A 24,717-nucleotide genomic window follows, 5' to 3' on the forward strand; every position below is an offset into this window, starting at 1 on the left:
ATCTTTGTCTGGTTTTGGTATCAGGGTGATGGTGGCCTCGTAGGATGAATTTGCAAGTGTTCCTCCCTCTGTTATATCTTGGAAGACTTTGAATAGGATAGGTGTTAGCTCTTCTCTAACTGTTTGATAGAATTCTCCTGTGAAGCCATCTGGTCCCGGGCTTTTGTTTGTTGGAAGATTTTTAATCACAGTTTCAATTTCAGCGCTTGTGATTGGTCTGTTTATATTTTCTATTTCTTCCTGGTTCAATATTGAAAGTTTTTGCTTTTCTACGAATTTGTCCATTTCTTTCAGGTTGTCCATTTTATTGGCTTGTAGTACTCTCTAATGATCCTTTGTATTTCTGCAGGGTCAGTTGTTACTTCTCCTTTTTCATTTCTAATTCTACTGTTTTGAGTCTTCTCCTTTTTCGTCTTGATGAGTATGTCTAATGGTATCTTAATTTTGTTTATCTTCTCAAAGAACCAGCTTTTAGTTTTATTGATCTTTGCTATTGTTTCCTTCACTTCTATTTCATATATTTCTGATCTCATCTTTATTTCTGATCTGATGATTTCTTTCCTTCAGCTAACTTTGGGGGTTTTTTGTTCTTCATTCTCTAATTGCTTTAGGTGTAAATTTAGGTTGTTTATTTGATATGTTTCTTGTTTCTTGAGGTAAGATTGTATTGCTATAAACTTCTCTCTTAGAACTGCTTTTGCTCTATCCCATAGTTTTTGGGTCATCGTGTTTTCATTGTCATTTATTTCTAGGTATATATATATTTATTTTGAATTTTATTTTATTTTATTTTTTATACAGCAGGTTTTTATTAGTCATCAATTTTATACACATCAGTGTATACATGTCAATTCCAATCGCCCAATTAATCACACCACCACCCCCACCCACCCATGGCTTTTCCCCCTTGGTGTGCGTATATTTGTCCTCTATATCTGTCTCAATTTCTGCCTTGCAAACCGGTTCTACAGACTTAAGTCAGAAAGACAAAAACAAATATCGTATATTAATGCATATATGTGCAATCTAGGTTTTTTTTGATTTCCTCTTTGATTTCTTCAGTGATCTCTTGGTGGTTAAGTAGTGTATTGTTTAGCCTCCATGTATTTGTATTTTTTACAGATTTTTCCTGTAATTGATATATAGTCTCATAGCTTTGTGGTCGGAAAAGATACTTGATACAATTTCAAGTTTCTTAAATTTACCAAGGCTTGATTTGTGACTCAAGATATGATCTATCCTGCAGGATGTTCCATGAGCACTTGAAAAGAAAGTGTATTCTGTTGGTTTTGGATGGAATGTCCTATAAATGTCAATTAAGTCCATCTTTTTTAATGTATCATTTAAAGCCTGTGTTTCCTTATTTATTTTCATTTTGGATGATCTGTCCATTGGTGAAAATGAGGTGTTAAAGTCCCCTACTATGATTGTGTTACTGTCAATCTGCCCTTTAATGGCTGTTAGTATTTGCCTTATGTATTGAGGTGCTTCTATGTTGGGTGCATAAATATTTACAGTTGTTATATCTTCTTCTTGGATTGATCCCTTGATCATTATGTAGTGTCCTTCTTTGTCTCTTGTAACAGTCTTTATTTTAAAGTCTATTTTGTCTGATATGAGAATTGCTACTCCAGCTTTCTTTTGATTTCCATTTGCATGGACTATCTTTTTCCATCCCCTCACTTTCAGTCTGTATGTGTCCCTAGGTCTGAAGTGGGTCTCTTGTAGACAGCATATATACGGGTCCTGTTTTTGTATCCATTCAGCCAGTCTATGTCTTTTGGTTGGAACATTTAATCCATTTACATTTAATGTAATTATCCATATGTATGTTCCTATTATCATTTTCTTAATCTTTGGGGGTTTGTTATTGTAGGTCTTTTCCTTCTATTGTGTTTCCTGCCTAAAGAAGTTCCTTTAGTATTTGTTGCAAAGCTGGTTTGGTGGTGCTGAATTCTCTTAGCTTTTGCTTGTCTGTAAAGGTTTTAGTTTCTCTGTCAAATCTGAATGAGATCCTTGCTGGCTAGAGTAATCTTGGTTGTAGGTTTTTCTCTTTCATCACTTTAAATATGTCCTGCCACTTCCTTCAGGCTTGAAGAGTTTCTGCTGAAAAATCCACTGTTAACCTTATGGGGATTCCCTTGTATGTTATTTGTTGTTTTTCCCTTGCTGCTTTTAATATTTTTTCCTTGTATTTAATTTTTGATAGTTTGATTACTGTGTGTCTTGGCATGTTTCTCCTTGGATTTATCCTGTATAGGACTCTCAGTGCTTCCTGGACTTGATTGACTATTTCCTTTCCCATACTAGGGACGTTTTCAACTATAATCTCTTCAAATATTTTCTCAGTCCCTTTCTTTTTCTTTTCTTCTGGGACTCCTATGATTCGAATGTTGGTGCATTTAATGTTGTTCCAGAGGTCTTCGAGACTGTCCTCAATTCTTTTCATTCTTTTTTCTTTATTCTGCTCTGCAGTAGTTATTTCCACTATTTTATCTTCCAGGTCACTTATCCATTCTTCTGCCTCAGTTATTCTGCTATTGATTCCTTCTAGAGAATTTTTAATTTTATTTATTGTGTTGTTCATCATTGTTTGTTTGCTCTTTAGTTCTTCTAAGTTCTTGTTAAACGTTTCTTGTATTTTCTCCATTCTATTTCCAAGATTTTGGATCATCTTTACTATCATTGCTCTGAATTCTTTTTCAGGTAGACTGACTATTTCCTCTTCATTTGTTTGGTCTAGTGGGTTTTTACCTTGCCCCATCATCTGCTGTTTGTTTCTCTTTCTTCTCATTTTGCTTCACTTACTGTGTTTGTGGTCTCTTTTGCAGGCTGCAGCTTTGTAATTCCCATTGTTTTGGTGTCTGCCTCCAGTGGCCAAGGTTATTTCAGTGGGTTCTGTAGGTTTCCTGGTGGAGGGGACTAGCGCCTGTGTTCTGGAGGATGAGGCTGGATCTTGTCTTTCTGCTGGGCAGGACTGCATCCGGTAGTGTGTTTTGGAGTGTCTGTGACCTTATTATTATTTTAGGCTGCCTCTCTGCTAATGGATGCTGTTGTGTTCCTGTCTTGCTAGTTATTTGGCATAAGGTGTCCAGCACTATAGCTTGCTGGTTGTTGAGTGGAGCTGGGTCTTAGCGTTGAGATGGAGATCTCTTGGAGAGCTTTCACTGTTTGATATTATGTGGAGCCAGGAGATCTCTGGTGGACCAATGTCCTGAACTCGGCTCTCCCACTTCAGAGGCACAGGCTTGATACCTGGCCGGAGCACCAAGACCCTGTCAGTCCCACGACTCAGAAGGAAAGAGAAAAAGAAAGGAAGAATAAAATAAAATGAAGTTATTAAAATAAAAAACAATTATTAAAAATAAAAAGAAATTAAAAAGTAATAAAAACAGAGAAAGAGAGAAAAGAACAATCAAACCAAAAACACAAATCCACCAATGATAACAAGCACTAAAAACTATACTAAAAAAAAACTATACTAAGAAAGAAAAAAATGGACAGACAGAACCCTAGGACAGATGGTAAATGCAAAGCTATACAGACAAAATCACACAAAGAAGCATACACATAAATACTCACAAAAAGAGAAAAAGGTAAAAATATATAATATCATTCCCAAGGTCCACCGCCTCAATTTTGGGATAATTCACTGTTTATTCAGGTATTCCAGAGATGCAGCGTACATCAAGTTGATTGTGGAGATTTAATCCACTGCTCCTGAGGCTGCTCGGAGAGATTTCCCTTTGTCTTCTTTGTTAGCACAGCTCCTGGGGTTCAGCTTTGTATTTGGCCCCACCTCGGCATGTAGGTCACCTGAGGGTGTCTGTTCTTCGCTCAGACAGGACGGGGTTAAAGGAGCAGCTGATTCAGGGGCTCTGGCTCACTCAGGCCGTGGTGAGGGATGGGTATGGAATGCGGGGCCAGCCTGCAGCAGCAGAGGCCACCATGACATTGCACCAGCCTGAGGCATGCCATACGTTCTCCCAGGGAAGTTGTCCCTGGATCACAGGACCCTGGTAGTGGCGGGCTGCACAGGCTCCTGGGAGGGGAGGTGTGGATAGTGACCTGTGCTTGCACACAGGCTTCTTGGTGGCTGCAGCAGCAGCCTTAGAGTTTCATCCCCTTCTCTGGTGTCTGTGCTGATAGCCGTGGCTTGCGCCCGTCTCTGGAACTCGTTTAAGCGGTGCTCTGCCTTCTGTGGGCAGACAGGGAAGGAATCCCCTCTCCCCGCACACCCCAAAACAATGGTCTCTTGCCTGTTAGGCAGGTCCAGAATTTTTCCCAGACTCCCTCCTGGCTAGCTGTGGCACACTAGCCCCCTTCAGGCTGTGTTCACGCAGCCAACCCCACTCCTCTCTCGGATCTGACCTCTGAAGCCTGAGCCTCAGCTCCCAGCCCCAACCCGTCCCACCAGGTGAGCAGTCTAGCCTCTGGGGCTGGTGAGTTCTGGTCAGCACAGATCCTCTGTGTGGGAATCTCTCTGCTTTGCCCTCTGCACACTTATTGCTGCGCTCTCCTCCATGGTTCGGAAACTTCTCCCTCATCACCTCCCACCCCCCCGCCACTGTCTCCACCAGTGAAGGGGCTTCCTAGTGTATGGAAACTTTTCCTCCTTCACAGCTCCCTCCCAGAGGTGCAGGTCCCATCCTTATTCTTTTGTCTCCTTTTTTTCTTTTTTCTTTTGCCCTACCCTGGTACGTGGGGAGTTTCTTGCCTTTTGGGAGGTCTGAGGTCTTCTGCCAGCGTTCAGTAGGTGTTCTATAGGAGTTGTTCCACGTGTAGATGTATTTCTGATGTATTTGTGGAGAGGAAGGCGATCTCCATGTCTCACTCCTCTGCCATCTTGAAGCTCCTCCCCAACAATTCTTCAATAAAATAATTTTAAAAACTAAAAAAAAAACCTGATTAAAAATATGCAAGGAGAAATAATTGCATGGATCCACTTACCTAAGATTTATATAGTAGTAGAACTCACAGAAGAAGAAATTAGAATTGCATTTCAGGTGGTTGCCAGGGGTTGGGGAGGGATGAAAAGTTGCTGTTCTGTGGACATAGAGTTTCAGTCATGCAAACTGAAAAAGTTCTAGAGCTCTGCTGTGAAACATTGTGCTTACAGTTAACAATATTATTAAGAGGGTAGATCTCATATCATATTTATCACAATTAAAAAATAGGCAAGATTACCTGAAAAAAAGTTACACAAAACCAGCTACAGTCATTGCAGTTCCCTCTTCAGCTTCATGATGTTTCCCTCAACCAAAAACACACCAAGTCATCTCTGAGTTTTAAATATTCAGCAAATAATGACATAGAAGAGCCACCAGAGTGTGCAATTGATTTCCATGACAAATATTAGCTGGAAGAACCACTCTTTGTGTTGCTGTATGAATATACACAGAAACACAAATTGTAATAAATGGAATTTGTCCCCTGTTAGCAGAGTTATCCAAAGAAATGGGATCAGTAATCATCAAAGCTTGTATAATACTGAATTGTTTCAAAAACAACCTCATAGGGGGTCTGGGAAAGATGGCCGAAGAGTAAGACGCGGAGATCACCTTCCTCCCCACAGATACATCAGAAATACATCTACACGTGGAACTGCTCCTATAGAACACCCACTGAATGCTGGCAGAAGACGTCAGACCTCCCAAAAGGCAAGAAACTCCCCACGTACCTGGGTAGGGCAAAAGAAAAAAGAAAAAAAGGAGACAAAAGAATAAGGATGGGACCTGCACCAGTGGGAGGGAGCTGTGAAGGAGGAAAGGTTTCCACACACTAGGAAGCCCCTTCTCAGGCGGAGACTGCAGGTGGCAGAGGGGGGAAGCTTCAGAGCCACGGTGGAGAGTGCAGCAACAGGGGTGCGGAGGGCAAAGTGGAGAGATTCCCACACAGAGGAGCGGTGCCAACCAGCACTCACCAGCCCGAGAGGCTAATCTGCTCACCACCGGGGCGGGCAGGGGCTGGGAGCTGAGGCTTGGACTTCGGTCGGATCTCAGGGAGAGGACTGGGGTTGGCGGCGTGAACACAGCCTGAAGGGGTTAGCACACCACAGCTAGCCGGGAGGGAGTCCGGGAAAATGTCTGGAGCTGCCGAACAGGCAAGAGACTTTGTCTTGCCTCTTTGTTTCCTGGTGCGCGAGGAGAGGGGATTCAGAGCTCTTCCTAAACGAGCTCCAGAGATGGGCACGGGCCGCGGCTATCAGCACGGACCCCAGAGACGGGCATGAACCGCTAAGGCTGCTGCTGCCGCCACCAAGAAGCCTGTGTGCGAGCACAGGTCACTATCCACACCACCCCTCCTGGGAGCCTGTGCAGCCAGCCACTGCCAGGGTCCCGTGATCCAGGGACAACTTCCCCTGGAGAACACATGGCACACCTCACTCAGGCTGGTGCAATGTCATGGTGGCCTCTACCACCGCAGGCTTGAACCGCATCAGTACCCCTCCCTTCCCCCGGCCTGAGTGAGCCAGAGCCCCCAAATAAGCTGCTCCTTTAACCCCGTCCTGTCTGAGCGAAGAACAGACACCCTCAGGAGACCTGCACGCAAAGGCAGGTCCAAATCCAAAGCTGAACCCTGAGAGCTGAGGGAACAAGGAAGAGAAAGGGAAATTTATCCCAGCAGCCTCAGGAGCAGTGGATTAAATCTCCACAAACAACTTGATGTACCTGTATCTGTTGAATACCTGAATAGACAACGAATCATCCTAAATTGAGGAGGTGGATTTTGGGAGTAGGATATATTATGTTTTTCCCCTTTTCCTCTTTTTGTGAGTGTATATGTGTATGCTTCTGTGTGAGATTTTGTCTGTATAGAGTTGCTTTCACCATTTGTCCTAGGGTTCAGTCCATTCATTTCTTTTTGTTTTTGTTTTTGTTTTTCTTATTTAAAAAATTTTTCTTTCTTAAATTTTTCCTTAATAATTTTTGCTTATTTTTTATTATAATAGTTTTATTTTATTGTATCGTACTTTTATTTATTTTATTTTATCCTCTTTCTTTCTTTCTTTCTTTCTTTCTATTTTTTCTCCCTTTCATTCTGAGCCGTGTGGATGAAAGGCTCTTGGTGCTCCAGCCAGCCATCAGGGCTGTGCCTCTGAGGTGGGAGAGACAACTTCAGGACACTGGTCCACAAGAGACCTCCCAGCTCCACGTAATAACAAATGGCAAAAATCTCTCAGAGATTTCCATCTCAACACCAAGACCCAGCTTCACTCAACGACCAGCAAGCTACAGTGCTGGACACCCTATTCCAAACAACTAGCAAGACAGGAACACAACACCACCCATTAGCAGAGAGGCTGCCTAAAATCATAATAAGGCCACAGACACCCCAAAACACACCACCAGACGTGGACGTGCCCACCAGAAAGACAACATACAGCCTCATCCACCAGGACACAGGCACTAGTCCCCTCCACCAGGAAGCCTACACAACGCACTGAAACAACCTTAGCCACTGGGGACAGATACCAAAAACAACAGGAATTACAAACCTGCAGTCTGTGAAAAGGAGACCCCAAACACAGTAAGATAAGCAAAATGAGAAGACAGAAAAACACACAGCAGATGAAGGAGCAAGGTAAAAACACACCAGACCTAACAAATGAAGAGGAAATAGGCAGTCTACATGAAAAAGAATTCAGAATAATGATAGTAAAGATGATCCAAAATCTTGGAAATAGAATAGACAAAATGCAAGAAACATTTAACAAGGACGTAGAAGAACTAAAGAGGAACCAAGCAGCGATGAAAAACACAATAAATGAAATTAAAAATACACTAGAAGGGATCAATAGCAGAATAACTGAGGCAGAAGAACGGATAAGTGACCTGGAAGCTAAAATAGTGGAAATAACTACTGCAGAGCAGAATAAAGAAAAAAGAATGAAAAGAACTGAGGACAGTCTCAGAGACCTCTGGGACAACATTAAATGCACCAACATTCAAAATATAGGGGTCCCAGAAGAAGAAAACAAAAAGAAAGGGACTGAGAAAATATTTGAAGAGATTATAGTTGAAAACTTCCCTAATATGGGAAAGGAAATAGTTAATCAAGTCCTGGAAGCACAGAGAGTCCCATACAGGAAAAATCCAAGGAGAAACACGCCAACACACATATTAATCAAACTATCTAATTTTAAATATAAAGAAAACCTATTAAAAGCAGCAAAGTAAAAACAACAAATAACACACAAGGGAATCCCCATAAGGTTAATAGCTGATCTTTCAGCAGAAACTCTGCAAGCCAGAAGGGAGTGGCAGGATATACTTAAAGTCATGAAGGAGAAAAACCTACATCCAAGATTACTCTACCCAGCAAGGATCTCATTCAGATTTGATGGAGAAATTAATACCTTTCCAGAGAAGCAAAAGCTGAGAGAGTTCAGCACCACAAAACCAGATTTACAACAAACGCTAAAGGAACTTCTCTAGGCCAGAAACACAAGAGAAGGAAAACACCTACAATAACAAAACCAAAACATTAAAGAAAATGGGAATAGAACATACATTTGGATAATTACCTTAAATGTAAATGGATTAAATGCTCCCAACAAAAGACACAGACTGGCTGAGTGGATACAAAAACAAGACCCATATATATGCTGTCTAAAATAGACCCACTTCAGACCTAGGGACACATACAGACTGAAAGTGAGGGGAGGGAAAAAGATATTCCATGCAAATGGAAATCAAAAGAACGCTGGAGTAGCAACTCTCTTATCAGACAAAATAGACTTTAAAATAAAGACTATTACAAGAGACAAAGAAGGACACTACATAATGATCAAGGGATTGATTCAAGAAGAAGATATAACAATTGTAAATATTTATGCACCCAACATAGGAGCACCTCAACACATAAGGCAAATACTAAGAGCCATAAAAGGGGAAATCGACAGTAACACAATCATAGTATGGGACTTTAACACCCCACTTTCACCAATGGACAGATCCTCCAAAATGAAAATAAATAAGGAAACACACGCTTTAAATGACACATTAAACAACATGGACTTAATTGATATTTATAGGACATTCCACCCAAAAACAACAGAATACACATTTTTCTCAAGTGCTCATGGAACATTCTCCAGGATAGATCATATCTTGGGTTACAAATCAAGCATTGGTAAATTTAAGAAAATTGAAATCATATCAAATATCTTTTCTGTCCACAACGCTATGAGACTAGATATCAATTACAGGAAAAGATCTGAAAAAATACAAACACATGGAGGCTCAACAATACACTACTTAATAATGAAGTAATCACTGAAGATATCAAAGGGGAAATCAAAAAATACCTAGAAACAAATGACAATGGAGACAGGACGACCCAAAACCTATGGGATGCTGCAAAAGCAGTTCTAAGAGGGAAGTTTATAGCAATACAAGCCTACCTCAAGAAACAGAAAACATCTCAAATAAACAACCTAACCTTGCACCTAAAGCAATTAGAGAAAGAAGAACAAATAAACCCCAAGGCCAGCAGAAGGAAAGAAATTATAAAGATCAGGTCAGAAATAAATGAAAAAGAAATGAAGGAAACAATAGCAAAAATCAATGAAACTAAAAGCTGGTTCTTTGAGAAGATAAACGAAATTGATAAACCATTAGCCAGACTCATCAAGAGAAAAAGGGAGAAGACTCAGATCAATAGAATTAGAAATGAAAAAGGAGAAGTAACCACTGACACTGCAGAAATACAAAAGATCATGAGAGATTACTACAAGCAACTCTATGCCAATAAAATGGACAACCTGGAAGAAATGGACAGATTCTTAGAAATGCACAACCTGCCGAGACTGAACTAGGAAGAAATAGAAAATATGAACAGACCAATCACAAGCACTGAAATTGAAACTGTGATTAAAAATCTTCCAGCAAACAAAAGCCCAGGACCAGATGGCTTCACAGGCGAATTCTATCAAACAGTTAGAGAAGAGCTAACACCTATCTTTCTCAAACTCTTCCAAAATATTGCAGAGGGAGGAGCACTCCTAAACTCATTCTACGAGGCCACCATCACCCTGATACCAAAACCAGACAAAGATGTCACAAAGAAAGAAAACTACAGGGCAATATCACTGATGAACATAGATGCAAAAATCCTCCACAAAATACTAGCAAACAGAATCCAACAGCACATTAGAACAATCATACACCATGATCAAGTGGGGTTTATTCCAGGAATGCAAGGATTCTTCAATATACGCAAATCAATCATCATGATACACCATATTAACAAATAGAAGGAGAAAAACCATATGATCATCTCAATAGATGCAGAGAAAGCTTTCGACAAAATTCAACACCCATTTATGATAAAAGCCCTGCAGAAAGTAGGCATAGAGGGAACTTTCCTCAACATAATAAAGGCCATATATGACAGACGCACAGCCAACATTGTCCTCAATGGTGAAAAACTGAGACCATTTCCACTAAGATCAGGAACAAGACAAGGTTGCCCACTCTCACCACTATTATTCGACATAGTTTTGGAAGTGTTAGCCACAGCAATCAGGGAAGAAAAACAAATCAAAGGAATCCAAATCGGAAAAGAAGAAGTAAAGCTGTCACTGTTTGCAGATGACATGATACTATACATAGCGAATCCTAAAGATGCTACCAGAAAACTACTAGAGCTAATCAATGAATTTGGTAAAGTAGCAGGATACAAAATTAATGCACAGAAATCTCTTGCATTCCTATACACTAATGGTGAAAAATCTGAAAGTGAAATTAAGAAAACACTCCTGTTTACCATTGTAACAAAAAGAATAATATATCTAGGAATAAACCTACCTAAGGAGACAAAAGACCTGTATGCAGAAAATTATAGGACACTGATGAAGGAAATTAAAGATGATACAAATAGATGGAGAGATATACCATGTTCTTGGATTGGAAGAATCAACATTGTGAAAATGACTCTACTATCCAAAGCAATCTACAGATTCAATGCAATCCCTATCAAACTATCACTGGCATTTTTCACAGAACTAGAACAAAAAAATTCACAATTTGTATGGAATCACAAAAGACCCCGAATATCCAAAGCAATCTTGAGAACGAAAAATGGAGCTGGAGGAATCAGGCTCCCTGACTTCAGACTATACTACAAAGCTACAGTAATCAAGCTAGTTTGGTACTGTCAGAAAAACAGAAACATAGATCAATGGAACAGGATAGAAAGCCCAGAGATAAACCCATACACATATGGTCACCTTATCTTTGATAAAGGAGGCAAGAATATACAGTGGAGAAAAGACAGCCTCTTCAATAAGTGGTGCTGGGAAAACTGGACAGATACAAGTAAAAGTATGAAATTAGAACACTCCCTAACACCATACACAAAAATAAACTCAAAATGGATTAAAGACCTAAATGTAAGGCCAGACACTATCAAACTCTTAGAGGAAAACATAGACAGAACACTCTATGACATAAATCACAGCAGGATCCTTTTTGACTCACCTCCTAGAGAAATGGAAACAAAAACAAAAATAAACAAATGGGACCTAATGAAACTTCAAAGCTTTTGCACAGCAAAGGAAACCATAAACAAGACCAAAAGACAACCCTCAGAATGGGAGAAAATATTTGCAAATGAAGCAACTGACAAAGAATTAATCTCCAAGATTTACAAGCAGCTCATGCAGCTGAATAAGAAAAAAAAAACAACCCAATCCAAAAATGGGCAGAAGACCTAAATAGGCATTTCTCCAAAGAAGATATACAGATGGCCAACAGACACATGAAAGAATGCTCAACAATCATTAGAGAAATGAAAATCAAAACTACAATGAGATATCATCTCACACCGGTCAGAATGGCCATCATCAAAAAATCTAGAAACAATAAATGCTGGAGAGAGTGTGGAGAAAAGGGAACACTCTTGCACTGTTGGTGGGAATGTAAATTGATACAGACACTATGGACAACAGTATGGAGGTTCCTTAAACAACTAAACATAGAGCTACCATATGACCCAGCAATCCCACTACTGGGCATATACCCTGAGAAAACCATAATTCAAAAAGAGTCATGTACCAAAATGTTCATTGCAGCTCTATTTACAATACCCAGGACATGGAAGCAACCTACGTGTCCATCATTTGATGAATGGATAATGAAGATGTGGCACATATATACAATGGAATATTACTCAGCCATAAAAAGAAATGAAATGGAGCTATTTGTAGTGAGGTGGATGGAGTTAGAGTCTGTCATACAGAGTGAAGTAAGTCAGAACGAGAAAAACAAGTACAGTATGCTAACACATATATATGGAATCTAAGGGAAAAAAAAAAAGGTCATGAAGAAACTAGTGGCAAGATGGGAATAAAGACACAGACCTACTAGAGAATGGACTTGAGGATATGGGGAGGGGGAAGGGTAAGATGTGACAAAGAGAGAGAGTGGCATTGACATATATACACTACCAAACGTAAAATAGATAGCTAGTGGGAAGCAACCGCATAGCACAGGGAGACCAGCTCTGTGCTTTGTGACCACCTAGAGGTGTGGGATAGGGAGGGTGGGAGGGAGGGAGATACAAGAGGGAAGAGATATGGGAACATATGTATATGTATAACTGATTCACTTTGTTATAAAGCAGAAACTAACACACCATTGTAAAGCAATTATACTCTAATAAAGATGTTAAAGAAAAAAGGAGCGTTCTGCCAGCATTCAGTAGGTGTTCTGTAAGAGTTGTTCCACATGTAGATGTATTTCTGATATATTTGTGGGGAGGAAGGTGATCTCTGCGTCTTACTCTTCCGCCATCTTTAAGCTCCTCCGAGACCATCCTTTTTGATGACAATTTGCTTAGAGCAGTGAAAAGTTCTCCAAATTCTGTCCTAATGAAATGAATTTCAGTTGTGGGAAATTTTAATACATTTATTTATTTACTTATTTTTTTAAAAAAAATCAAATACAGAATCTCCTGATAATTTTTTTTTCTTCTGCTTAATTCTTTAGCATTATTTTTTTATCCTTTGAATTTCTTTTAAGAGCTCTCTTTGTGGGAAAATCATTCCTAGGAAAAATGCAAGTTACCCAAAGGATTCTTCTGGCCAATGGTGTATGTATAAGATTCCAGAATTACCACCATAATTCTCAAATGAACCTAAATTTATCTATATATGCGTATCTCTAAGTCACCTACAAATTTATCCTTGCCAGTGGCAACCATAACAGAATTCAGGATTACTGACAATTATTTTGTCTGTATAGCAGCTAACACTAAGTGTGCACTTATAAAGTAATATATGGAAGCTTCAATAACAATGATAAATTCACAGCTGTGTTTTCTCTTGTACATAATTAGAGCCTCAAGAAATGAGCTATTTTAACATGAGCAAGATTCTCTTTACAAAAAAGACAGATGGAGCCAAGAAGGCAAATAAGAATACTGTGATTTGACAATGATCATTTTGACATGCATTATAAATATATTTATACCAATGTTTCCCAGTTTGGAATGTAAAGCAAGAAAGCTATGTGTACCACATTAAAAAATTAAACTTCCACATTTTTCACAAAAAAATTAGTTTTGAATCATATTTTAAAATTTAAAAAAACAGTTCTGTTCATTAATAAACATAACCTAAAAATAGATATCCTGAGTATAAGTATGACTACTCTGCCAATTATGGTACTGTCTACCCAGTGCAATTAATTCTCCTACTTAGATTGTAACAGGACCCTCTTTCTCTCCTTGCATAAGTGAACAAGTGTTGAGGCCAAATGTTCCATCTTTTTTTTTTTTTTTTAATTGCAGTGATTGGCTCAGGTGTGGTTGCTAACATTTTGGTCAAGCTGAAGGCCATCTATGGCCTTTTCCTAAGTGGAATTAGCTAAGTAGAGCCACCTTGCCTTCTAGAGACACAAATGTGATCCCAAAGCTCCTGGCTATAATAATCCCATCCATGAAATGGCACAAATGGAGTATAAAATGTGGAGAATCCTGACGGTCAACTCTGATGTAGAGGTCCTGAGTTTCCCCAGTATTGTCATGTTCCAGTAATTCTTCCTTCAACTGTATGAGCCATCCCAGTATTCTAATAAATTTTCCATTTTTGCTAAAACTAATTTGATTTGGATTTCAGTGATTTCTAATGAAAGAATATGTACAGCACTGCTTTAGTTTTGCCTTGATCTGGTATCAGTTATTCTCAAATTAATTAGTCATTTTGTATTTATTGGTTTGAAAACTAAAGTGGGCTTGCTTTTTGTATAGTACAGAGAAGAAAAGTAGATCATGCTTTGTTTTGCCAGCTGAACAAAAATATTGGTTTGAAACATTTTTCCCATAGAGAGCATCTTAAATTTATTACGCATTACAGGAAATGAGACTGGAAATATCTCCAATAGATATCATCTTCATGTGATTTTCATTTCTACTCACATTTCTCTAGATAATATGTCAAGAAAAGAGAATAGTTGTAACCTCTCAAAATACAACCAAACAGTTGTATACTTTTGTCTTAATATGCAAACCCCTGCTTTTCCTACAGTGAGTTGACTCTGGATAAAATGCCTTATTTGCTGAACTGGGTGACAAGTGAAGTATGCAAGAGAGGAGAAGCTAAAGAGAGCTATCTTGAAAGCATATCTGGAATTAGGAAAAGGCTATAAACAGCACAGAAGGAGAAGCTGGGACTCAGTGACTAGACATGTGATTGAGGTGGATTTGGGCTGAAGAAGAATTCCTAGCAGAGGAGTTTGGAAATGTTTAATGGGGATTTTGACCAGGTATAGTTAAGTGTGGTACCAAAATACACCCTTCTCCGCTATCTATCTACAACATCCCCAGTAAAATTTGTATTCCCTGCTAATGCTTTGTGGAATTGGATTTGCTTTTGAAGGCTATGACTGGATTTGCTTTTGAAGGCTATGACAAAGTGTCATTTCTTGATTCAATGCAGTTATAGATAAGGGGGAAAAAAACCCCAGAGGTTTCCTATGGTGACCTGGTCACATCTACTTTCAGTTGTAAGTAACAACTGTTCTTCATGATGTATTATTGACTGCACAGGTTCTGGTCATAATAGACTTGGAACTTCCATCTTAATCTCCAATATAAAATAAAAAGTTTTAAAAAAAAGTATTGTTGATTTTTGAAGAGAGGAAAATAAAGTGACTGTCCTTAAGTACTACACTTTCTTTTTTAAATTTCTCATGTATTTTTTAATTAATTAATTTTTTTGGAGTATAGTTGATTTACTATGTTATGTTAGTTTCTGCTGTACAGCAAAGTGAATCAGATCTGGTCAGAATGGCCATCATCAAAAAGTCTACAAATAATAAATGCTGGGGAGGGTGTGGAGAAAAGGGAATTCTCCTACCCTGTTGGTGGGAATGTAAATTGGTACAGCCACTATGGAGAACAGTATGGAGGTTACTTAAAAAACTAAAAATAGAGCTACCATATGATCCAGCAATACAACTCCTGGGTATATATCCAGAGAAAACCATAATTCGAAAAGATACATGTATCCCAATGTTCATTGCAACACTATTTACAATAACCAGGCCATGGAAGCAAATGTCCATGTAAATGTCCATCGATGGAGGAATGGATAAAGAAGATGTGGTATATATACATATATATATATATATACACACACATATATATATAAATCCTGTTGTGATTCTTAACCAGGTTAAAATCTCCTAATTCAGACCTGCGTTCCTTCAAAGTTAAACCAACATCTATTTGTCTCTAAATAACAACTTCCAATGATCCATACTGCTAAGAAAAACACAGATAGCTCTAGGGGAGTAATTCAAGCAGCTGGAAATTATTCGAAATGTTTCAATATTTCTATGCATTGTAACAGGCCAGGAAATGCATTTTTACTACGCATATCCAGCAAAAGGTACTCCAAGGGAAGCCTTTTTGCTTACAAAGAAAAAAAAAAAAAAAGAGTATGTCAGACATGGGTTTAATTATAGCTTTGCCACTGACTAGGCATTTGTCCTCGGATACATTATACAAAACCTTCTGAGTCTATTTCCTCATATATACAACAGAGATAATACCTTGCAGGGGCTACAGAAAGGAATAGAGAAAATATATGTAAATTTTCTTGAGCCAAATAATGAACTTTAGAAACAGGAGACATGCAGTTCATGATAGTTATTAAAAAGTCATTAATTTTTTATTGATGTCTCATTTTGTAACTATCTAATTAAGTGAATAAGTGACAAATTTTCTAATGCAGGAAAAAGTAAGTAGACATGCCTCATTCCCAGACAAAACCTACCAGCAATGACAGCCATAGACATTTCTCTAAAATCTACAGATAAGGAATCACACCTCAGCCAACGTTTAGTGTGATGTTTCCTTTCTTTTAAGTATCTTATCCTAAAACTCAAATCAAGATAGTCAATTTTTAAAAATCAAAATGCAATTCTTACAAAAGAAAAACGAAGAAATGTTTTCAATAAAGATCTTTTTAAAGGAAGCTAGGATCCAATTAAGGAAAATAGTCCTAAATCCTAAAAAAGACAGCAAGGTAGCAGGAATAGCTGGGCCACTGATTAAGATTGGTTTGAAATGGTAAATTACTTAAGAAGAGTGTTATTCAGGGAAAAAAATTAAGTGCAATAATAGATCATACAATTTACAGAATAGAAATAATTGCAGAAACGGACACATTTTTTAGTTAGATAATAGGCAATTAAAAATTTCACCATCAGGAACATGTTGAACTGTCATGAGAAAGTTGTGATTCAAGCACGAGTCAAACAAAAATTACGACTTTTAAGCATGGGCAAAGTATATAAAAGGAGAATCTATTTGACATTGTTAGGAACTAGGCCAGTAGTAAAGGGAAGATAACACTGATGCACTGCTTAGGACAGTGAATGATATTTACATAGTCATTAATAATGAAAATGCCATTTACAAGTTGTCAACTTTTCAAGTCAATCAATGGACAAAGCATTCTCAATTGGAGTAGCAAACACAGTGTAAATGTTAATAATTTTTTGGGTAAAATACTAAAATTATAGGTGTTAGAAAGAGGCAGTTGGAAGGGGAGAAGAAAGGGTGAAAATCAAGATATAGAATATAATGGATGGAACAATGAGCATAAGTATGTGATTTAAAGCTAATAAGACTAACCAATACAACAACTAAAAATAAACTAATCCTCAAATACTGAGGGAGAGTAAAGATATAAGTAATCTAATACTTATTTTTTTACAGTGGAGGAATCAAACGTTGTCTAAAGTTCAAAAAAAAAGTATTTATAGCAAAGGAAGTAGTCACTAGAAACTTAAAAAATGAACATTTTTGAAATGTTCACTGTGGGATGGGAATGGACATAAGGAGTGGTCAAGAGATTGTAACTTATTACCATAAGATTTCTGAATTATTTGATTTTTATAATGTATATGTCTTTATTTTTTAAAATTCAGAGAATACAGAATTAAAATCACAGATGTGTTTTCAACTTAAGAAAACTATTCTTCTCTGTAAAGGTAAGTTTTTAAGTCATATGTTTATATGAGATTGATTCCTCATTGATTGATTTCTAAAGGTTTCTCACTGGCCGGAAATTAATTTACTCAAGTGCTACAGCATTCATGGAATAGACTTCCTAAGCTGGCTTTATAAAGCAAAAAGGCATAATAGCATTCATCATCAGAGTCCTTTCATGGGCATCAGCTTCAAAGAGTGAGGCTTTTGGCCAATCTACTCCCAACAAATCCTTAAAAAAATGACAATGCAAATCCTAGGTTATTTTCAATAGGATATTAAAGAGAATCAACTTTTCATCACACAAGGAGATAAGAGAAAGCCAGTGTGTATTCCTAGAGGTTATGCTATCCCTATCCTCTCCTGCCAAGTGTTGCAGGAATAAGTCCTGTGGAAATCGGGCTGTCAGAGAAGTAGTGATAGATATGATATTTACTCAACTTTAACTTTCTCTAATAAATAGCAGTCAAAATCTGACTATGGAAATTGTGTCTTGGGCAATGTTAGATTCTGTGCTAGGATACATAAATCTTAACATCACAAGTCTTAAAAACAGACTATACCCTAGGCTAATGAAATGGCAAAATACTTAGAATCCAGTCAAATTATAACTCCTTTTCTTTTCTTCAAATGCTTACTTTAAAAATTTGGACATGCAAGTATAACTTATCAGCATTTAAATTTATTCAGTGTTTTTACTGACTTCTGAACCCTGATGACTCCCTTACAACATATATGCTATTCTGTCATGAATCTTGGTTTTAACTTGTTTTAATTTTTAAAAAATACCATTATCTTATACAGTCAATGATTGTTTAGAATTATTCATATTTTCTTTTTATATAATTTTATTTCTCTTATATCTTAATACACATATAACCTGAAATGTTTTATAGTATAAAAATGTGATCAAAGCAGGAAAGTGTTCCCATGAGTAATTTCTTTTCTTACATTTTATAGCCACTCATTTAGCAATTTATTTTAAATTTTTTTCTGAAATTTAAAATGAAACTCACTCATATACAATTCCTGGAGTACTCTTTTCTCCAATAAAAAAAAAAAAAAGTGAAACATCTGGCCATCTCCCTAGTCTTCTAGCTCTGGGGTGTGGTTAAAAAGTGTGGACTTTGTGAACAGAAGCCCAGCATAAGTCCCATTAGAGCTGTGTAACCTTGTACAAGTCACTTAAATGCTCTAAGCTTCCATTTTATCTTGGTTACCCAGCTCACCTGGAGAGTAATGAAACACAAATGTTCACAGTTGCCATGCATTAGAAATAACATCAGATAACATCAGGTATGCATCTAGCCTAGGCATTGATTTTTTTTTTTTTTTTTTTGTAAAAGACTAAATAGTAAATATTTTAGGCTTTGTAGGCCATAAGCTTTGGCTACAACTACCCAAATCTGCCATTGTTGCAGTAAAGCAACCATAGAAAATATATAAACAATTAGGTGTGGCTGTGTTCTAATAAAACTTTATTTAAGACACTGAAGTTTGATTTTCATGTAAATTTTACATGACATGAAATCTTCTTTTGGTTTTTTCAAACCATTAATTTACAATTCTTAGCACAAAAATCAGGAGTGAGCTGACACTGGCCTGTGGGTCATAGTTTGCCAGTCGTGGTTTAGCACAATTCCCAGCATGTAGCAGGTAAAAGTAACTAATATTTGGCATATACAGTTGCTTTGTAAACTAAAAATCATTAGATATAATCTTCTGGAAACTTTTCTTCTACTCTACCATGCCTTAAAGACTATCATCAGCTCTTGTCTTATCACCACATCTGTGCTGCCTTAGTACCTAAGGATATAATTCATTTGGAATTATGGACCAGGCATTATCTAAAGCATTGATTTGAACTCTTACTAAGTCTTTTATATATGTCTAATTTTATTTTATTTATTTATTTTTAACATCTTTATTGGAGTATAATTGCTTTACAATGGTGTGTTAGTTTCTGCTGTATAACAAAGTGAATCAGCTATATGCATACATATATCCCCATATCCCCTCCCTTTTGCATCTCCCTCCCACCTTCCCCATCCCACCCCTCTAGGTGGTCACAAAGCACCGAGCTGATCTCCCTGTGCTATGCAGCAGTTTCCCACTAGCTATCTATTTTACATTTGGTACTGTATATGTCTAATTTTAAATCCTTGTTTTTCAGTTAGCATTCCTTCTTGGTACTCAGAGCTTCTGCCTGAATATTTATTTTTTTTGAGGTAAACTCTGATTTTTGTTTTGTTTTGTTTGTTGCTTGTTACCTTACCTTTGAAATATATTTTCACTGGGTATAGAATTCTAAATGGCAGTTATTTTCTCTTAGCTCACTGTAATGATCACTTCACTGACTTCTGGTTCCCATTGTTGCAAATGGAAAGCCAGCTATATGTCTAACTGTAGGTATAGTATTTTGAAAGTAATCTATTTTTTCCCCTTTGGTTGCTTTTAAATCTTTCTCTTAGTTTTTCACATTCTTCAGATTCACTATGTGTTTAGGTGTGGATTTTTTTTTTTTTTTTTTTTTTGGCTGCATTGGGTCCTCATTGCTGCGTGCAGGCTTTCTCTAGTTGTGGCAAGTGGGGGCTACTCTTCGTTGCAGTGCACAGGCTTCTCATTGTGGTGGCTTCTCTTGTTGTGGAACATGGGCTCTATGCGTGTGGGCTTCAGTAGTTACAGCATGCAGGCTCGCTAGTTGTGACATGTGGGCCCAAGAGGGTGTGGGCTTCAGTAGTTGCAGCCCCTAGGCTCAGTAGTTGAGGCTCACGGGCTCTAGAGCACAGGCTCAGTAGTTGTGGTGCACGGGCTTAGTTGCTCTGCGGCATGTGGGATCTTCCTGGACCAGGGATCGAACCTGTGTCCCCTGAATTGTCAGGAGGATTCTTAACCACTGTGCCTCCAGGGAAGTCCCCATGTGGATTTTCAAAATATTCATTCTGCTTGGGGTAACTGGGCTTCTTTAATCTATGGTTTGTTGTCTTTCATAAATTCTGAAGAATTCTCATCCATTATTCTTTCAAACAGTGCCTCTTCCCTACTATCCCTTTCCTCTCCTTCTGAACACCAATTACATGTATTCTGGATGAGTCCACTCTGCCCTCTGTACTTCTTCTTTTTCACATTTTCCATTCCATTGCCCTCTTTGTATTGCAGCCCAAATAACTTCTACAGATCTATCCACTAGTTCTCTAATTCTATCTTCAAATGGGTTTCATATGCTATTAAATATATCTTCTTTTCTAGAAGTTCATTTTTTTCAAATCTTCATAGATTTAAAATTGCCTTTTGCTTTTTATTCATATATTGATTTCCTTCTTTTATTTCTTCATGTATATTAAATATGCTTTTAATACCTGAAGTCTTGTTCAATTTGACCTTTCAGTCTTTTTCTGCTTTTTCTCAACCATAATGTCTTGTTTCCTTTCATGGTCTATGACTGTTTTTTCCTATAACTTTATATTTCTTAAATCTCTTTATCTGAGAATTTGTTGAGACCTGATTTAAAATTGGAATTTCTTCAGAAAACATATGTATTTTTTTCTGCCATGTGACTTCAGGCTCTACCAACCACAAACTCCAGTTTTAGAAGATATTCCTAAAAAATTTTTAACCACTCAAGTAGTGGAAATTGTGGGCTGTAAACCCAATTGAGAACTTGTTATAATTATACATTCTCAGAGATAATTTTTCCCTCTTTACCCAGTGTCAGATTTTAATACTTGTAATTTTGCTTTTAATTTCTTGGAGTTTGAGGTTCACAGACTTATTTCTAGCTCACTTCTACATTGGGCTTGTAGCAACTTGAAATCCTATATTTATATAATGGAGTCTTCAATATTGATCCTCCACAGTGGGTTGGCTTATGTGTTTGTTTTATTTCTTTCACAAGTTCACTCAGGTTCAAAAATACTCCAAGGTAAAAACTTGTTATATGAATCTGCTCACTTTTTTCTAAGTTTTTGATCATAATTTCTGATTTTTTAATTCAATAAACATGAATTATGATATTTTATGTTAATTGTGTTAAGAATTACTTTTGAAATAAACATTTTCAATAATTAAATAAAGGAAAAAGAATACATGTTAACACTTTAGCATCCTCCAATGTGTTAGTATTTGCTACATATTTGTCCTTTGAATAGTGCATTATATTACTGTTTTAACTACAGTTTGAAATATCAAAACCTAAATTTTATACATTTATTTGCAGAGACCCTAGAGTATCTTTGTGACACACATTCTGAAAATTATTGATAAAATCAATCAGGTTATTATAATATTCTGAGCGCTAATCTGAATGGTCATTTCTAACACTAATATCCTTAAATACCGTTGTAGCTGCTGGTGAAATATTAACATTAATTGAAAGTAACATATTTTGCTCACTTCTGGCTTTATAAGTACGACAAGTAATAAGCATGTTCAATGAAAATCACCTGTGTCACAGATAATATTGTTTATTTCTTTGTACCTTAATCAATTCTTCATAAATTCAATAAGAAAAGTCTCCATATTTCATGTCTCACCAAAGGAAGTAACAAAATGAATAATCTAGTTGTAAAAGACATGCTGTGTATAAGAAATTTAAAGTAAGTGCTATATAGAAGACCAAGTGACTTTGTCTATCTTGGTGACATGTTATTGAACTAGGGTGAGCTTGTGACCCAAAGGCAATCTAAACATGGGCTACTCTTCAAACTATAATTTATGCAGCCTGGGGGAGAAAAGCTGATTTTGGTAAATCAGGTTATTCTTCTCTTTCAGTAATTTAAAATCAGAAACATAGGTGTCATAGCTCAGGCTACTATAACAAAATACTATAGACTAAGTAGCCTAAAAATAACAGAAATTTATTTCTCATGGTTCATGAGGCTGAGAAGTCCAAGAGAAAGACTCTGATAGATTCACTGTCTGATGAGAACCTGCTTTCTGATTCATAGATGGCCACTGTTTGCTGTAACCTTTCACATGATAGAAGAGGCAAAAGACCTCTTAGAGTCCATGGTTAAAAGAGCACTAATCCTATTCATGAGGGTTCCACTTTCATGATCTAATCACCTCCCAAAAGCCCAACTCCTAACAACAGCACCTTGGGGGTTGGGATTTCAATATGTGAATTTTGAGGAACACAAACATTTAGTCTATAAATGAGGAATATAAGAAAATGAAAAAAATTTTTCCACTAATTCCATCGGCTGAAGTGGGAAAAAAGGTGAAGGAAAACATGCCAGTAGGAAGAATCCAGATCAGAGAGACTATAACAAAGTAAAGTCATTGACATCCAGCTCATAGGAAGATAGAGGAAAAACTGTAATGTATAAGCCAAGGAAAGTTAATAAAAGTAGAATGAAGATCCACGAACTATGGCCATTGAATTCCTTGTAGCCAACTTGATTTCAAAACTGTCTTCTATCACTAGTCTTTATGAGGCTGTTATGATTCCTTCTGTCAACCTATGTGCTTTTTAAAAAATAATAAATCTCCTATTTAAACCAGTTCAAACATGTCTGTCTATATACCCCACCTCATCACAAGAGGCTACGTTGTAAAGTAAAATGCCTTCTAGGATCTACTATAAGGAAGCATTGATATCAAATAATTATTTGTACATACTAAGTAATGCTTACATAGTTGTTAATAAATTAGATCATATGAAATTGCTGATATTTGACTTTTTTTTTAACCTACAAACAAAGGCACTTGAGAGCCAAATATTGTCTGTTTTGTTTCCTGTTCTATCTCCAGGATCCAAAATAATTCTCATCACATAATAGGCTCTCAATACACATTTCATAAATAAATGAATTAATTAATAATGAGCCAACTCTACTTTGTGGCTATTGCTAATCTAATACCCTTTTTCCTTAATAATAGTGCCCTCATTTGGGGAGTGAGGCTGGGGATCCAAATGTGTCCAGCAAAAAATACTTAGCTCTCCAATCATCTTTGCTTTTTTTTTTTTAATTGAGATATAATTGACATAAAACATTGTGTGAATTTAAGGTGTACAATGTGTTGATTTGCTACATTTATATATTGCAACATGATTACCACTCTGATGCCTCTATCACATCACAAAATTTTCATTTTTTTCTTTGTGGTGAGAACGTTTAAGATCTAATCACAAAAAATATGGAACACTTCAGAAATTTGTATGTCATTCTTGCACAGGAACCATGCTTATCTTCTAATTTTAGTATATGTGCTGTTGAAGTGAGCAAAACAGTCATCTTTGTATCATGAGGAGGAATCAGGCTCCCCAACTTCAAACTATACTACAAAGCTACAGTAATCAAGACAGTTTGGTACTGGCACAAAAACCGAAACATAGATCAATGGTACAGGATAGAAAGTCCAGAGATAAACCCATGCAACTACAGTTACCTAATCTATGACAAAGGAGGCAAGAACATATAATGGAGAAAAGACAGCCTCTTCAATAAGTGGCGCTGGGAATTCTGGACAGCTATATGTAAAAGAATGAAATTAGAACACTACTTAACACCATACACAAAAATAAACCCCAAATGGATTAAAGACCTAAATGTAAGACTGGACACTATAAAACTCTCAGAGGAAAACATAGGAAAAACACTTTTTGACATAAACCACAGCAAGATCTTTTTTGGCCCACCTCCTAGAGTAATGAAAATAAAAACAAAAATAAACAAATGGGACCTAACTAAACCTAAAAGCTTTTGCACAGCAAAGGAAACCATAAACAAGATGAAAAGACAACCCTCAGAATGGGATTAAATATTTGCAAATGAAGCAACAAAGGATTAATCTCCAAAATATACAAACAGCTCATGGAGCTTAATATCAAAAATACAAACAATCTAATTAAAAAATGGGTGGAAGACCTAAATAGACATTTCACCAAAGAAAACATACAGATGGCCAAGAGGCACATGAAAAGATGCTCAACATCACTAATTATTAGAGAAATGCAGATCAAAACTACAATGAGGTATCACCTCACACCGGTCAGAATGGCCATCATCAAAAAATCTACAAACAGTAAATGCTGGAGAGAGTGTGGAGAAAAGGGAACCCTCTTGCACTGTTGGTGGGAATGTAAATTGATACAGCCACTATAGAGAACAGTATGGAGATTCCTTAAAAAACTAAAAATAGAACTACCATATTACCCAGCAATCCCATGACTGGGCATATACCTTGAGAAAACCATAATTCAAAAGGACACAT

At 37.1% G+C, this 24,717-nt stretch overlaps 1 pseudogene; it reads right to left on the bottom strand.

Moving 5' to 3' along the window:
* Positions 1-23,634: 23,634 nt before the first annotated feature.
* On the bottom strand, positions 23,635-23,729 carry LOC137775967 (U6 spliceosomal RNA; annotated as a pseudogene).
* Between the last annotated feature and the right edge of the window lie 988 nt (positions 23,730-24,717).

This window comes from Eschrichtius robustus, chromosome 13 (assembly GCF_028021215.1).
Source record: "Eschrichtius robustus isolate mEscRob2 chromosome 13, mEscRob2.pri, whole genome shotgun sequence".
Taxonomy (NCBI): Eukaryota; Metazoa; Chordata; class Mammalia; order Artiodactyla; family Eschrichtiidae; genus Eschrichtius; species Eschrichtius robustus.